Raw genomic sequence first — 16954 nt, forward strand, 5'->3', positions numbered from 1 at the left:
ACTTTAATTAACTATCCTTTATTATAGCTAATATTTAGGTTACTCTTAAAACTAGGTATATTAAAGTAAAAACACTATTAAATAGTAATACTTAAGAGGACTTTATTTCTTATTATTTTCTATTTATTAATAACTTAAGTCCTATATATAAATACTTAGGACTTATTAAGTTTATTAATAATTAGACTATCTTTTACTTTAGCTTATTCTCCTTAATAATCTTTATCTAAAATACTTAAAAATAGGTAGAGTAATATAATATTCTTTATAATATTATTAATATATAAGGATATAATCTTATACTAGAGTAAATATAATTAATATATATTAATCTATATATTAATTTTATTATCTTAATCTAGTATTATCTTAGGTAGCTTACTAAATAAATTAAAATTAATTTTATAAACTATTTTATTAAGCTTTTTTATAATAAAATTATCTACTTCTTATTTATAAACCTTATTTTAGGCTTTATAAGGGCCTTTAGTCTACTTAAAGTTTATTAGGCTTATAAGAGTATCTTCTTTAAGTATAAGATAAGACTCTTTCTTATAAGAACTATAGAATATAAGATTAAACTTATAGGTAATAAGCTGCCCCCTTAGGGGACTATATATAGCTTATTAGCCCCTAAACTAGAGATACTTTATAAGTATCTTTAAGAAAAGATATAGTAGAGCTAGATTTAGCCCTTAATAAGCCTTATTAATATATTTATTCTTTTTATTAAAAAATCTAATAATATATTATAACTATATATTAACTATAAGGCTCTTAATATAGTCACTAAAAAGGACTATTACTTTTTACTATATATTAATAAGCTAATAAATTAGGTAGTGAGTATAAAATTCTTTACTAAGCTTAACCTATATAATATTTATTATTAAATCTATATTTATAAAGGTAATAAGTAGAAGACTTTCTTCTATATATATTATAATTAATATAAATATCTAGTAATGCCCTTTAGACTTACTAATATATTAGCTACTTTTTAATCCTATATTAATAAAGCTATGCGCAGAATTTTAGATATTTTCTATATAGTTTATCTAAATAATATCTTTATCTTCTTAAAATTAGAAGAGGAATATATTAATTATATTAATTAAGTATTATATTAATTATATACTTATAACCTATATATTAAGCTATTTAAGTATAAATTCTATAAATTAAAGCTAAAATTCCTTAATTTTATTATAGGCTAATATAGCTTTAAAATAGATTTAGCTTATATTAATATTATTAAAGAATAGCCTAAATTATAAATATTCTATAACCTATAAGTCTTCTTAAGGTTTATAAGATACTTTTATTAGTTTATAGATTAATATTTTAACTTAATAGTACCTCTTACTAACCTTACTTAAGGCATAAAGAAGAGGAAGCTAATATAAGCTTTTATATTAATATCTACTATAAAAAAGGTATTTAATAAGCTTAAAGAAGCCTTTATAAATCTATTTATTCTAACTTATTTTAACCTAGAATAAGAACTATATTTAATAATTAATATATTTAGGTTTATAATTATTATAATTTTATTATAACTAGAAGATACTAAAGGGGAACTTAAGATAAGAATAAGTATATAGTATTCTATACCTTTTTACTCTTAAAAGCTAAATAATATTAAATAATAATATAATACCTATAATTAGGAGCTTCTAGTTATTATTAAGGTATTTAAAACTTAATATTACTACCTTAAAGGCTCTAAGTATCTTATATAGGTATAGACTAATTATACTAATTTAAAATACTTCTTTATTATAAAGATATTAATTATATATTAAATATATTAAGTAGAATTACTAGCTTTATATAACTTCTATATTAAATATAAGCTAGAGAAGATAAATCTAATAGATGCTTTATTATACTATTAAGACTATAAGCTAATCTCTAGAAAAGAGGATATTAATATATTACTAATACTATAGTATAAGCTATAGCTTAATTTATAGTAAATATATCTATAAGAGAGTAAGGATATTCTTTAGGGGATATAAATATAGAGACTAGAGTATCTAAGACTCCTAATATTAAGAATATTAATTAAGGAAATAGCTAACTATAAGGACTCTCTAAATAAACTAATAATTAACCTTAAGTAGCTTCTTATAAAGTTATAGTAAGGAGACACCTTTATATAGTTAACTCTATAGTCTTTTAGGGCATCTAATATAGTATAAGTAATTTATAAAGAGAGATAAAATATAAAAGATAAAGGCCTCCTCTATAAATATAGATCTATTATTATACCTCTTAATTTAGTAGTTAAGTAGAAACTTTTATAACTCTACTATAATAACCCCTTTATAAGATATTTAGAAATATAGAAAATACTTAAACTAATTAGCTAGAAGTACTACTAGTTAACCTTATATTATAATATTAAAGAGTATATATAAATATATTATATATATTAAGTTATAAAGATACCTAGAACTAAGTTAGCTAAGTAATTATCCTTATTATTAATAGTTAAAAGACTATAATAGAGCATCTTTATAGATTTTATTATAAGACTTCCCTTATTAAAGAATAAGATTAATAGTTATATATATAATACTATCCTAATTATTATTAATAAGTATACTAAATACTCTCTATATATTTTAGCTAAGGGTATAATAAATATAAAGGAATTAATAGATCTTATATTTAATTAAATTATTATAACCTATAGGGCACCTTTCTTTATTATATTAGACTAAGGATCCTTTTTTATTAATTACTATTAAATTATATTCTATAATATTATAAGAACTAGATATCTACTAAGTATAGCCTTTTACCTATAGACTAATAACTAGATAGAATAATAAAACTAAGTTCTAAAAAAATATCTTTATATTTTTAGGGACTACTAATAGGATAACTAAAGCTCTTTATTATCTATAGTAGCCTTTACTTATAATAATTTTAAATATACCTCTACTAATATTATCTTAATATATATATTATATAAATACTATATAGAGATATTAAGTAGCCTATTTAAAAAAAAGGTTTAGCTTAAGTTAATTAAAGAATAATTAATAATTATAATAATTATTAAGTAGTTACTAGAGACTTGCCTAAAGAAGATATAAGAGTCTTAAATAAAGTACTATAATTAAAAGTAATAACCTATATACTATATAGTAAATTAAAAGGTACTTATTATTAGTATTAATATTAAGTCTTTATAACTCTTTAAGAAGCTTAATAACTATTATCTAGGGCCTTTTCTTATTATAGAAGTAATAAATAAGTAGATATACTATTTATACCTATTTAAGGCTTATAAAAGGATTTACTCTATCTTTTATATATTTAAGCTAAAGCTATATTATTAATATAATAATTATAATAAGCCTCTACTATAGCTAATTAAAGTAAAAGATAAGGAAGAGTAAAAAGTAGATAAAATCTTAAACTATTAAATTAATAAGAATAAAAAGATATAATACTTAATTATATAGAAAAAATACTTATTATATAAAATATTCTAATAGTCTAAGGAGGACCTAGAGAATACTTAAGAGGTATTAAAAAACTTTTTAAAATAAAACTCTTTTTTAAAGTCTATATCTTAATAAGGGTATCCTAAATAAACCTAAAGTTTTTTCTCACTAAATTTTCTTTAGGTATTATAGATATTAAGTTAATAAAAACTTATTTATTTACTAGTATAAACCTTTCTCTTTTTTCTTATAGATTTAGAGGTTTACTAGTAATATCTTAATAAAATTATTTATAATTAAAAAAAACTACTACTATAAAGGTAATTATTATCTATATTAAAGAAACTTTAAGCTAATATCCCTCTAATCTATAACTTACTATTTAATAGATCCTTTATCTCTCTTATAGCTACTATAAGCTTTTAAATTATTATTATAATATCTTATAAGGTAACTAAAAGTGGCTAAAATATAGATATTAATATTATTAAGATAGAAGCTACTAAAGTTATATTAGTAGTAAAGAGTTAACTTATTATTACTACTAATTAAAGTTAATATTAGTAGGTATTTATATTAGCCTTCTAAGTATAGATATTTAATTAAAAGGTAATTATTATAGCTATATCTAAGATATTAAGTATAGTAGAGACTTTATAAAGATATTATACTTTCTAGTTAAAGGTATTACCTTAGGTATAGTCTATTATATAGGTGGTATTATCTATAGTATAATAAAGATACTAGGTACTTATTAATATAAAATAGATATATTAAATAAAGTACTTTATATCTATAATATTAATATAGTATATATATTAAAGCTAATTAGAAGTATTAAATATATCTCCCTAAATAAGAGTAGCTATATATATATTTATATCTTAGGTGGCCTTTATAGTCTTAAACTTAACTAGCTTTAAGTTAAAAGTAAAATAGCTACTATAAGTAGACTTAAATAAATTATTAAGAAATTAGGCATAATAAATAGAAGGTGCCTCCTTAAGAATTTTATTATTAAGAAAAGTGGCCTCCTAAGCTAGATAAACTAAAAAAATATTATTTATCTTCTCTAAGTTATTATTAAATAAATATAATACTAGAGTTAAGGAAATAAAGTAAGAGGTAGAATAAGATATCACCTCCTTATTATTAGTAGCCACTATATACTAAAACTATTAAAAAATAATAAGTTAATAAGAAGTAAGTATTTATTTTATAAATTATTATTATATATTATTAAGAGGTTAATAAAATAAAGGAATAGTTATTAAGGTAATTTATTAAAATATAGATAAAAAGGAATTAAACCTATTTTACCTAATTAGCTCCTAGTATCTTACTATTATTAAGAAAAGGGGGCTATATATACTAAAGGACCTTATTAGAAAGCTAAAGAATAAAAATTAAATTATATAAGATAATAGTATTTATACTCTAGCACCTAGTAAATATAGACCTTATCTTATTTATTTAACCTATAGAAATACCCCCCCTTAATATATTTAACTCTTACTTATACTCTTTATTTCTTTATTAATAAACTCTTATATTTAATACTATATTTATATAGTATTTAATTAGAGTCTACTTATAAAAATAGCTATTTTTTATTTATTTTTATAATGACTTAAGGCTGAGCCTCTTAAAGGGGGGGAATAATTATAAGGCTAGCACTAATATCACTCTATAAGCTATTTAACTAAATATACTATATAACTATTAGTTAATATTAAGTATTAATTAGGCACTTATTAAGTACCTTACTTAAAGTTAAGATATATACTATCTCCCCTAGATAGAATAAAACCTTAAGCACTTTATCTTATTCTCTTATTAGACTTACTATAGACTTCTTATATCTCTAGACCTTACTATTACCTAGTCGTGCTGACATCTCACCTATCTACCCCTAGTAGTGCGAGGTCACTGCTTACAGGCATAGTGCTTAAGTAGACTATACCTGCAACACTAGAGCAGAATCTTAATGCTAAATAGGCTAGGGATATAATTACTATAAGATTATAATACCTGCTATATAAGGGACATCTCTTATAATTATTATGGCCTAAAGCTGTTGCCTATATAATTAGTATTATTAATAATATATTAATAAGGCAGTTAAAATAGAAAATACCTAGGGTAATACTAGGTAAGCTTATTAGTAATATAATTATTAGCAGAAAATGCAACCTCATTAATATATATTTATATAGATTATATATATATACTAGAAGACTATATATTATAAGGACTATAAAGATAAAATTATAAGTAATAGTAAGATATTATATTGGCTAGATGGCGATGAATATTATCTATATATAGAATCTAATAACTAATAAAGTATTTAGATGTCATGACTTTATTATTAATAAATTAATTAAATATAACCTTAAGAACTTATTTAATAAGGTATGGCTTAAAGAAGCCTGCCTATTCCCCCTAAAAATAACTATTAAGATAATTATAAATAAATAGATTTAGGATAATAATACTTAATAAGATATTAATAATAATAAGCTCTAAATAGAATAAATTAAACCACCACCAGAGGTGTTTAATAAATAATTTAATAATATAGAGACATCTAGATTAGCCTTTTCTAAAGAGACCCTAATAGGAGGAGGAGATAAAGAGAAGAATAGAATATAAAGATTACTAGAGGTAATAAGAATGCTTTTAATACCTTAGGTAATACCTACTTATAATACTAATTTATTAATAACTAAATATATAAATCTAAGGAGCTAATTAGAGGGCACGCTAGAGCTAATAATACCTAGACCTATAAATAAGAAAAGGAACTTATTAAAGTTAGGGATGCCTAATAATATAATTAATAATAACCTTAATATTAATAAGGCATCTAATATCTCTAATAATCTTAAATATTAAGAAATTAGGATTAACTTTAATATATAGTATATTATTTATGGTGTAAGAACTTATTAATAGGCCTATATAATATCTAGAGCCTTTATAATATCTACTAATAATAAATTAATATTTAGTATATTTAGTACTATAATATCATTAAAACTGTCGTAGCTCTATTAATCCCTATTAAAATAATTATATAAAGATAAGCTCTTACCACTACTAGACACCTAGAATATAATAAGATATTATTTATATTAAGATAAATTTACCGCCGCCGCTCATGATAAATATAATAAACTTAATAATTATAAGACCTTTATAGTTATTAAATAACTTAATAATTAATAAATTATACTACTTAAATAAGTGTTTATATATAAATTTAATATAGATAAATATCTAGCCAAGTTTAAAGCCTATATCTATATCTATAAAGATCTATAATTATTTAACTTTAAAGAAATATAAGTAACAATGTTGACGGCACATGCCTTTTAAACTCTAATAGTAATTATTAATATATTTAACCTAGAAATAAAGTAATATAATGCTATTAACGCGTTTTTAAACAGTGTCCTTAATAAAGATATATATATTAAATTCCTATAAGGATTTAGATAATATAGTAAAGCTCTATAATTAATATAAGTCCTTTATAGTCTATATAGATTACTAAAGCTATAGTAGAAAGACCTATTTAATACTCTACTTACTCTTAGGATAAAGCCCTATAAAGATCCCTACCTATATATAGATAATATATTAACCCTAATAGTATATATTAATAACTTTATCCTTATATATTATAGATGAGATAAAGCCTAAGTAATATGGTTTTTTAATACCCTAATAAGCATCTATTAGATATATAAGATAAAACTAGAATAGTTCCTAAATATATAGATCTAATAAGATTAAAAAGAAGAGAAACTATGGCTATCTTAAGATACCTATATTATATTTATTACTACTAAATATAGACTAATAGACTATAAGCCACTAAATATGCTAGTAATAATTAAGAAGCTAGTCTATAATAATATAGAGATTAATAGTAAATAGATCTATTACTATTAGTAATTAATAAGATCTGCCTTATATACTATAATTATTATAAGACTAGATATATTATAAATCATATATAATTTAAGTTAATTCTTAAAGAACCCTTCTTAGAAGCATATTAAAGCTATAGAATATACTATTTAGTATCTATATAATACCTAATTTCTTACTATTTAATATATAAGACTATAACTATCGCCTAGGGATATTATTAAGATCCCTAATATTTTTATATATATAAGTAATACTATATATAGAGATAATTAAGATTATAAGAGTACTAAAGGATATCTCTATACTCTATATAAAAGAGTAGTTAATTAGTAATCTAAAAAGTAGAAAATAGTAATAATATTAATAATAGAGGTAGAGCTCATGGCTATATTATATACTAATAAGGACCTTTTTTAGTAAAAATATCTATTTAATAGTATTAAATTTAATCCTAAGTATAAGCTTATAATCCTATATAATAATTAACAGACTATTAATCTCCTAGTTAAAGATAATTTACTTTTATAGATGCAGCTTAGATATATTAATATTTATTAATATTAGCTTTATTAAGAAGTATAAGATAAGAAACTAAAGATTACCTAGATGCTAATAGCCTAGATGTCTATAGATAACTTTATTAAGGCTCTTAATAACCTAAATTACTAGAGATTTATTAAGATACTAGGCATGATTAACCTTATAAAGGACTATAATATTAATAATCTAATTAATACTAGAGGGGTGTGTTGACTATAATAGATATATAGATACTTATTATTAAATATATAGTTTCTCTTTATATTATTTACTTAATTATTTATTAACTATTTCTTATTAATATTCTTATTATTTATGTATTATCAGGGCCTAACCCTACTATACACTTATATATTATAGACAATATTTATCCCTAAAAGTTATCTAGTTAGTCAGTTCAATATTATCCTATTATTGGCTCCATATAGGGAGAATCCTTGCATCATTTAGCTGAAAAGTATTTAAAAGGCGCTAGATTCTGTTGCTGAATAAGATATAGTAGAAATAGGTATTTCTAGTAATAGAGTATTTTTAAAAAGAATGTCAAGACTCTTTATTCTAGTAACTACATTAGTGCTCTAATAATTTTTATAAAATAAGTTTAGAAATAATTAATATTCTATAAGTATACTACTATATCTTTTTCTTAAGATATAATGGCTCTGTCTCCTAGTTAATAATATATTCTTATGCTCATAATCTTATTCTTTATATTACCTAGGCATCTACTAGTAGGCATATATAGGAGCTGTCGCCACTACCCGCGGCCGAGACTAGCTGCTAATTAGTCTAAAATTCTACTCTATACTACTAAGGCCTCCACTAGAGCCTCCTCCGCAGGGTACTGCTCAGGGCAGGTCAAGATAACATAGTTAACTAACTCCAGGTCAGTCCGGCACGCCAGGTACTGGTCTTAATTAACCTAATGCACCTTCTAGGTATCTATTAAGGCTAATCTTCCTAATTAGGGCCTAAAAGAGGGCCCTCTATTCTGCTGGGAGAAGCCCCAGTAGAACTGAGGCCAGCTAAGGGCGGTACTTAGGAGACTTTAGTGTCTTACTCCTAAAAAGGCTAGCTAGTAGCCAGTTTAGTAATCCTATTTATATACTTATTTCCTAGTATATTAATATAGGCCTAAATCTAGTAAAACCTAGTATCTTACCCCTTAGCCTATTATTCCTCTAGCAGCTCCATAATCTCACTAACTAGAAACTAATTAAAAATCTAGGCTAGGTTATAGAGTAACTATAAGGCTATATAGTTATTAATATAGTTATCTATAGCTAAAGAGCCACTAATTTTCCTTATTAAGGTAAAGTATAAATATAATACTAATAATCTTTACTACCACCCCTATCTTTATTATCTCTAGTTTATATAGGTCTAGTAGGCCACTAATAATTATAGAGCTGCTATAGTGGCACATACTTACTCTAATATCTTATTTAGTCTATTATCTAATACTCTTTATCTAGTCTTTATTTCTAAGTGGGACATAGCGACTGGGCGCGTCTTTGCAAGGATCACCATGCATAAGTATAGGTGAGGGAAGGTATAGATAAAGCCAAAAAGATAGTATTAACGACTATAACTGCCTTTTGGGAAGGATAATCGCAGTTTATAATTTATGTCGTGCGTTGTTTATATTTATATAATCTCCTAAGAGGGAAGGCGGCTTAGAAAGGCAGTATATCGGCGGACAATAGACTCCGCCTAAAGCTTCCTCCTTACTGCAATTATATATGCCGACTGCACCATGCCCATACCACCAATCATCAGTTACTTGATCCTTATTAGTCACTATCTACCTAGATGTAAAAGCTGGGGATTAGTCTTTTGGTTATATTTAAGGGTGCGAGGAGAATGGAGCAGGTAGTATAGGTTCAATACACAGAGTAAGCAATAAATACGGAAGAGATGGAGTATGCCTGCGAAGCTGACGGAGGCGTATATGGAATCGGCCTGAATATTGAAGCCAGGGCCAATATGCCGGGAGGCGACAACGAGGTCAGACTGGGCGGTGCCAAGACGTTACACCGCGGCTTCAGAGGTCCTCGGTGCTCCCGCATAGCACTTTTAACCTCCCTCTTCTATAGAGGGGTCAATATGGCTTAGTCTTCAGTATCTAGTATGTCTATTTTAATAAGACTGTTAGATGACCCTATCGCTGATAGAGAGGAGGTAGACTAACCTAATATAGACAGTTTCTTCTTATCTTAGGCATGTCCCATTGTTTCCTTGCTAGACTAGGGTGTATATAATATATTTATGGTAGAAGAGATATCTATATATAATGCTAACTTAATCAGTTCTTCCTCTTCTATAGAGGGGCTAATAAGGAGAGAAGGTAGACTAACCTAATTTTAACATTATATTATACTGCCACCCATAAAAGACAGCCTTAAGGAAGAGAAGGCAAGGTAAAGGTAATATAAATAACTACTTTTGGTGGCTGAATGGTCCAGCAACCCAGAGGGGTTAAAAGTATTATAGAAAGATGTAGAAAGGAGAAATGATCTAGATGAAAGGGGGCATTAGGTAAGATATATATACTAAAAGGGTTATATTCACTGCAGGCTGTAAGGCCATGGTGAATATAAAAAAAAATAATCAACTAGGTAAATATGATATAGTGAATGATATACTGTCAATTATATAGACTTAAGAGAAGTGGAGGACATAATCCTTTAATCCATATAAGGGCTTTTTAAGCAAGGAAAATTCCTAAATCTCAATAACTTTACTTTAAAAGATGTTATTCGCCAATACTGGAGTGACGATTACAATTCAATAAATAATGTCTTCAGGGATATTAGTAGTTTAAAAGAAGGTTCTCCGGGGCCTATGGCGGGCTAAGAAGCAAATGCATAATCTAGGACACTAGGAGATTTTAGAATTAATATTTACTTTATATTAAAGACTTTAGGGAGGCTGCATCAACATGAACAGCTCTTTATCTAACCTTTAATTTAAGATCTTTAATAATATATATCTTATAGAGAAATAATTATATCCTGATCCTAGCTACACAATGGCTAAATATTAAGAAAGCTAAGTAAATAAGGTAACTATATTAGGCCTAGTCATCACATAACATTATATTGTCTAAAGTGGCCTAGCTTGGAGCTCCAATTTCCTCTAATAAGTATTATTAAGAATAAGATAGATGTTTAACTAAGTTTTGACACTAACAATCTTAAGGATCAGCCTAACTATAATAGGCATTTAAGAAGTTAACACCCACTACTTAGCTATATACTTAAAGATAGATATTATAGTTGCTATCTCTTATATCCTAAAAATGTCTAATAAATATATTTATTTTTTAGGTAAGATTTAAATAGTTTATTTATTACTAAGAAAGTGGGGCTTAGGCCTAAAAAGACCATAAATAAAGAGTATAAGTATTTAAATATACTAATGGTTAGCCAGGTTTAAAGAAGTATATTAACTATTTAAACTATTTAATATTAATTATATCTTCTATAGCTTATAATTATAAGATATATAATAGGCTTTCTAGCCTATCTTAGCGGCTTCTTCCTATATTATCTAGAGACCCTTAGATACAGCCTTTAATTAAATCTAAATCTATATAATAGTTAGTTATATATACTAATTATTAAAAGTAGAGAATATAGATATATATATATAAATAGCTTTAATTTATATAAGTTAATAAATAAAGTATTTTAAATTAATTCTATGCAAAAACTATAGACTGTCTCTTTTAGAATATATTATTAACCCTAGTTTTAATAAAAGGTGAAAATTAGTGCTAGAAAAGGCTAAAGAAGATATATAATAGCATTAGGAGGTTCTTATTAAAATAATAAGAATCCTAAGCTAAGGTATAGAGACTAAGGTTAGGGAACTATAGGCAAAAGTAAAGAAAGCCTCTTTAGTTAAGAATTTTATCTTTAAGTTTAATAGTATAAAGATTAATAAATAAATTAAAGTTTTATATATATAAATATATTATTTTTAGGATTCTATATTTTAGGTCTACTAAATTATAGCTTAACTCTATTAAAGATAGTACTATAGACTATAGTTATACTAGCTAATACTTTAGTAAGTATTTTATAGTTTTTATTATCTCTTTTACTTCTAATTAAAATACTAAAAGCTTAATAAGTATATTATAATACTTAAGATCTTAAGATTTATAAAGCCTTATTTAGATTATTAATCTTTTTAGTTAGATAAACTTAATATTCCCTAGATATAGGAGGTTCTTCTACTATACTCTCTAATATCCTAGGTTCTAAGAGAAGAACCTATTCCTGGTAAAATAGAGATAATAGACTTATAAAGTCTATTAAAAGATAATAATTAATACTTTAGTAAAAAATATTATTTATAAATCACTTTTATATAACTTTATAGTATAAATAAAGGATATTATAGATATCTTCTTTAACTTAATTAAGATTACTCTTATATATTATTACTTCTTTAATAGAGTTAAGGTTAAGGATTAAGTTTTTAGAAATAATTATATAATTACTTAATATTTACTTAACTTTATTTTAGGCCTTAGCCTTTAGAACATTTATTATTCTATTACCTTAAGTAGTCTAGAGATTTTTATTAAAATAGTGATTTAATATAAATAGCCTCTTTTATTATTTAATATTAATAAGAAATATAGCATATTTTATAGCTTTTTAATATTAAGAGAGTATCTTATTTATTATAATAGACTATAGCTATTTCTAGACTCCTTTATCTAAATATAAAATGCCTAGTGCGGCAGATATAAACTAGTAGATTATTAAAATAACTTATCTTATATAGGCTTTTATTATTAGACTTTATTTAATTATTTATTCTTAGAAGGTGCTAAAAAGTATAGAGTCACTAAAGATGCTAAGTTCTAGTCCCTAAAAGTATAAATATAGTTACTTAATTTAATCTATAATTCTACCTTATAAATCTTTTATATCTTAATTAATAATTAAAAATTTATTTAGTATATTATTTTCCTTATCCTAAGTAAATATTAAAAGTAAATATAAGTTTTTACCTATTTTATATATTAAGTTAATATAATAAGGTATATATACCACTCCCTAAATTAATATCCTATCTAAGCTATCTTTATTAGTATCTATAGATTCTATTTTTGAGGGGCGCTAAAAATGCCAGTTATATGCTTTCACTTTAAAGTTAGAGTTAAAGATATTAGTAAGGTTAATTATATAAGTGATTAGCCTGAGTTTTGGGCTTCTATTAAATATATTATAATAATAATAGTATATATTAAAAGTAGTGAGAAATTCTTAGCCAAGCACTTAACCACTCAACTAAAAAGGCATTCAATATACTGCTTTCTAGCAGTATATTTAGTTAAGTGATATATATAGCCCCATCAATATCACAGTAGTATAAATAAATTCCTAAAAGTTATAGCTAATAGTAGAGAGGAATATTTACTACTTATATTTAGTCTAATATACTAGATCTAGATTAGTTAATTATTATTAATAGTTTACTAGCTATACTTAAATATCCTTCTATAGCCTAGGGAATTCTCTTTATATTATATGCCCTAATAGGATGGCTAGCTGGCTCTTTAATACTTATACTCCTAGTTAATTATTAGATAAGCTACTTTAAGGATCTTATTAGAAGATCTATTTAATATAAGGAGCATTAAATATAATAATTTTATTTATATTATAGTTTCTTATAATATAGTAGCTAAGTGCTAGTGGCTTTTTATATCTAAGAACTATATTATATACTACTACCTTAGTATTATTTTTAGTGACTAAGTTAGGCTTTATTAATACTCCTAAAGTTTAGTCTCTAGTTAGGTTATAGTCTTTAGTGAGGCTTAAAATCTCTTATATAGCTAGATTAATATTATTAGAAAGAACTATTAGAATAATTATATAATAATCTCTAATATAATATTTAATTATTCTCTAGATTAGTAACATATCTTCTTTAGTTATAATACCTTCTATTAGTATTCTAAAGATTCCTAGAATATTAATTAAAGTTAAATAGTCTTTATTAGGTCTATATAACTTAATCTTTAATATATCCTTACTAAATATAATACCACTACTTAAAGAGGTATTAACTTAGATTCTTATTTATAAGTTAATCTAATATAGTATTAATATAGATTTATTAATAGTAAGTTTATAATGAGTCTACTCACCTCCTTTAAAATTTCTATATAATGACTTTAAAAATCTTTAGGAGATAGGTCTATAGGGTAATATTATTATATAACCTCTTTATACTTATTAGATATGCGTGGCCCTAGGATAATAGTAATATTAACTTAAGAGATAGAGTTATAATATAAGGTAATCTATATTATATAGTAGGTGTAGAGTTTAAGATTATATAGAAATAGTATACTTATTAAGCTCTAAAGTAGAGAAGACTTACTAGAGCTTTAATTGCCTACTATTACTAACTATATTAAAGAAAGCAGAAATTAGTTTAAAGATGCTTTAAATCTAGTAGATTATACTTATAGTAGAGAGATATATTATCTAATATTTTTCTCCTAAAGCTTATTAATCTTCCTTAATAATATAAGACTAGCTAGATGTTTAGTGTCTAGGGTAGTAATATTAGTTATTATTTTTCTTTAATTAATCTAATAGATTTAAGATAATCTAAATAAACTTAATAGACTTTGTGCCATAGAATATTAGTAGATTACTATATTATATTATATTAGCCTACTCTTAATTAGAGACTAGACTAATATAATAGAGGGGGAAATATAAGATATAACTTATATATCTAGTTAATTAAGGAAGTATATTATCTATATAATAATATAACTTATATTATATAATATCTCTCCTCTAATAGTTCGCCATGCTGTCTGCGACTTATTAGGCTTTAGAGATTATAGTAATATATATATCTTATAGCCTTATATAAGATACTTAATATTTATATAATATTTTCTAGATAGTAAATATAGTTTATAATTAGTTTATATAATTAGGCCTCTTAATTATCTCTCTTAATTATTTAATAGTAATAGCATATAATCTATTCTTTTCTTAGTTCCTAGATTTCTTATTAGACCTATTAGTATCTATAGCTAGTAAGTTTAACTAACTTATATAGTATATATACTAATAAAAGTATTTAAAGATATATAAACTAGAGTATATTATATTTATTAAAGACTAGTTTATAGTATACTTTAATTTTAATAAAATTAAACTATAAGATTAGTAGATACTCTATATTAAAGTTAGGGCTCCTAGCCCTTATAATACTATTACTAAATATTAAAAGATATATATAAGTCACTTACTTTAATTATTCTACTTTAAGATAGATATTTGCAGGCCTTATTAAAGATATATATTAATCTTATTAATATAATAGACGCCCGGCGCATAGGTAATTCTATCTTAAAGTTTTTAAGCCTTTAAGCCCTTAAGGAATATATAATAAGAATAGGTAATTTTTTCCCTAAGAATATTACTAAGAAAGATGGCTTTCTTAAGGACCTTTTATAGAATTTATTATATTATTAGCATACTATAATATCTAGTTATAACTATTCTATAGATTACCTAACTAGGGGACTTTCTAGACCTTAGATAAGTAATTAATTAATTAAAATAATTTAAGGCTATCTATCTAGTTCTTAATAGAATAACCCCTTTATCTATATATATTACTTCTGAAATAGTAGTGTGCTTATAGAGTATAGGTCCTAAATATCTATATTATATACCCTTAAGAAAAATATTAAAAGAGATAGGCAAGTTACTAATCTTCTTTTCTAATATAGTATTAATTAAATAAATAATAAAAAAAAGCTCTTAGAGCTCTATCTATCTTTTTCCTTTAATTATTTTATCTTAGGGAGTAAAGAAGAGTTATAAGATCTATATCTAGAATTAGCATCTCTATAATAATTATAATTATTTATAGAGTAGCTATAATATAGCTTATAATATTTTTTATAGGAAGCATACCCTCACCTACTAAGGTGATTATAATAATAAAGGAGATTTATTTCTATTATCTCTTATTTATTAGCCTAGGTGCAAAATTTTAGATAGTTTTTATACTAATAGTATAGTTATTTACTATTATTATTTTAATTTCATAATTCTATAAATTTTAATTTTATTCGCAAGTGACATTTCTTATATATAGGATTTAATAAGGATAATAGCCCTTATAAAAGCGGTGCTTTAAGGCTAATATATAATAATAATAATATTTATTCACCTATAGAGATAGGCTAGTGAGCCTAGTATTAAAAATAAGAGCTCACTAGGCTAACTAGGGTATTATTAGAGGATATTATTATATCTAAGTATATTTAGTAATAATATTAATTATTAAGACTATAGATATATATACTACTTTAAGTGCTTATAGTAGGCCCTATATCCTAGAATAAGTAGTTATTTTTTGCCCTATTCCTAAAGTAAGCATAAAATAACTTTATAATAAGGATATTACTTTTAGGGAGCTAGAAGACAAAAAGCTAAGAGATGGGCTAAAAGAACTTAAAGATAAAGAATATATATAGAAAAGGAGCTTATAAGCAGGAGACCTGCACTTTTATACTATATAGACTAGGGGCCAGCCTTATAGTAGAAATAAGGTCTCTTCTTATGAGGCTCATAAAATAGCTGACGAGGCCTCATATTGCGCCTTATTTAGCCAGCCTTGCAGTAGAAACAAGATCTCTTCTCATAAGGCTCGCAAAATAGCTGGTGAGGCCTTATATTGCGCCTTGTTGAGCCAGCCTCTTTAAGCTTTAGGATAGGCTGCCTATAATTATAGTAAGTAATTTAATAATAATAGCATACCTCATCCTTACTATAAAAAAAGGTTCCCTTAAGATATATAGAATAATTAGTGTTGCCAATAAACTAGGCGCAGCAGTTTATGATCTATATATCTAGATATTATATTAACTCTCTTTTATATAACTAGCTAAATTATATAATTATACTAGAGCTAGATAGGTTAGAGCATAGTAAGAGGAGCAAATA

This window comes from Penicilliopsis zonata, assembly GCF_001890105.1.
Source record: "Penicilliopsis zonata CBS 506.65 unplaced genomic scaffold ASPZOscaffold_28, whole genome shotgun sequence".
NCBI lineage: Eukaryota > Fungi > Ascomycota > Eurotiomycetes > Eurotiales > Aspergillaceae > Penicilliopsis > Penicilliopsis zonata.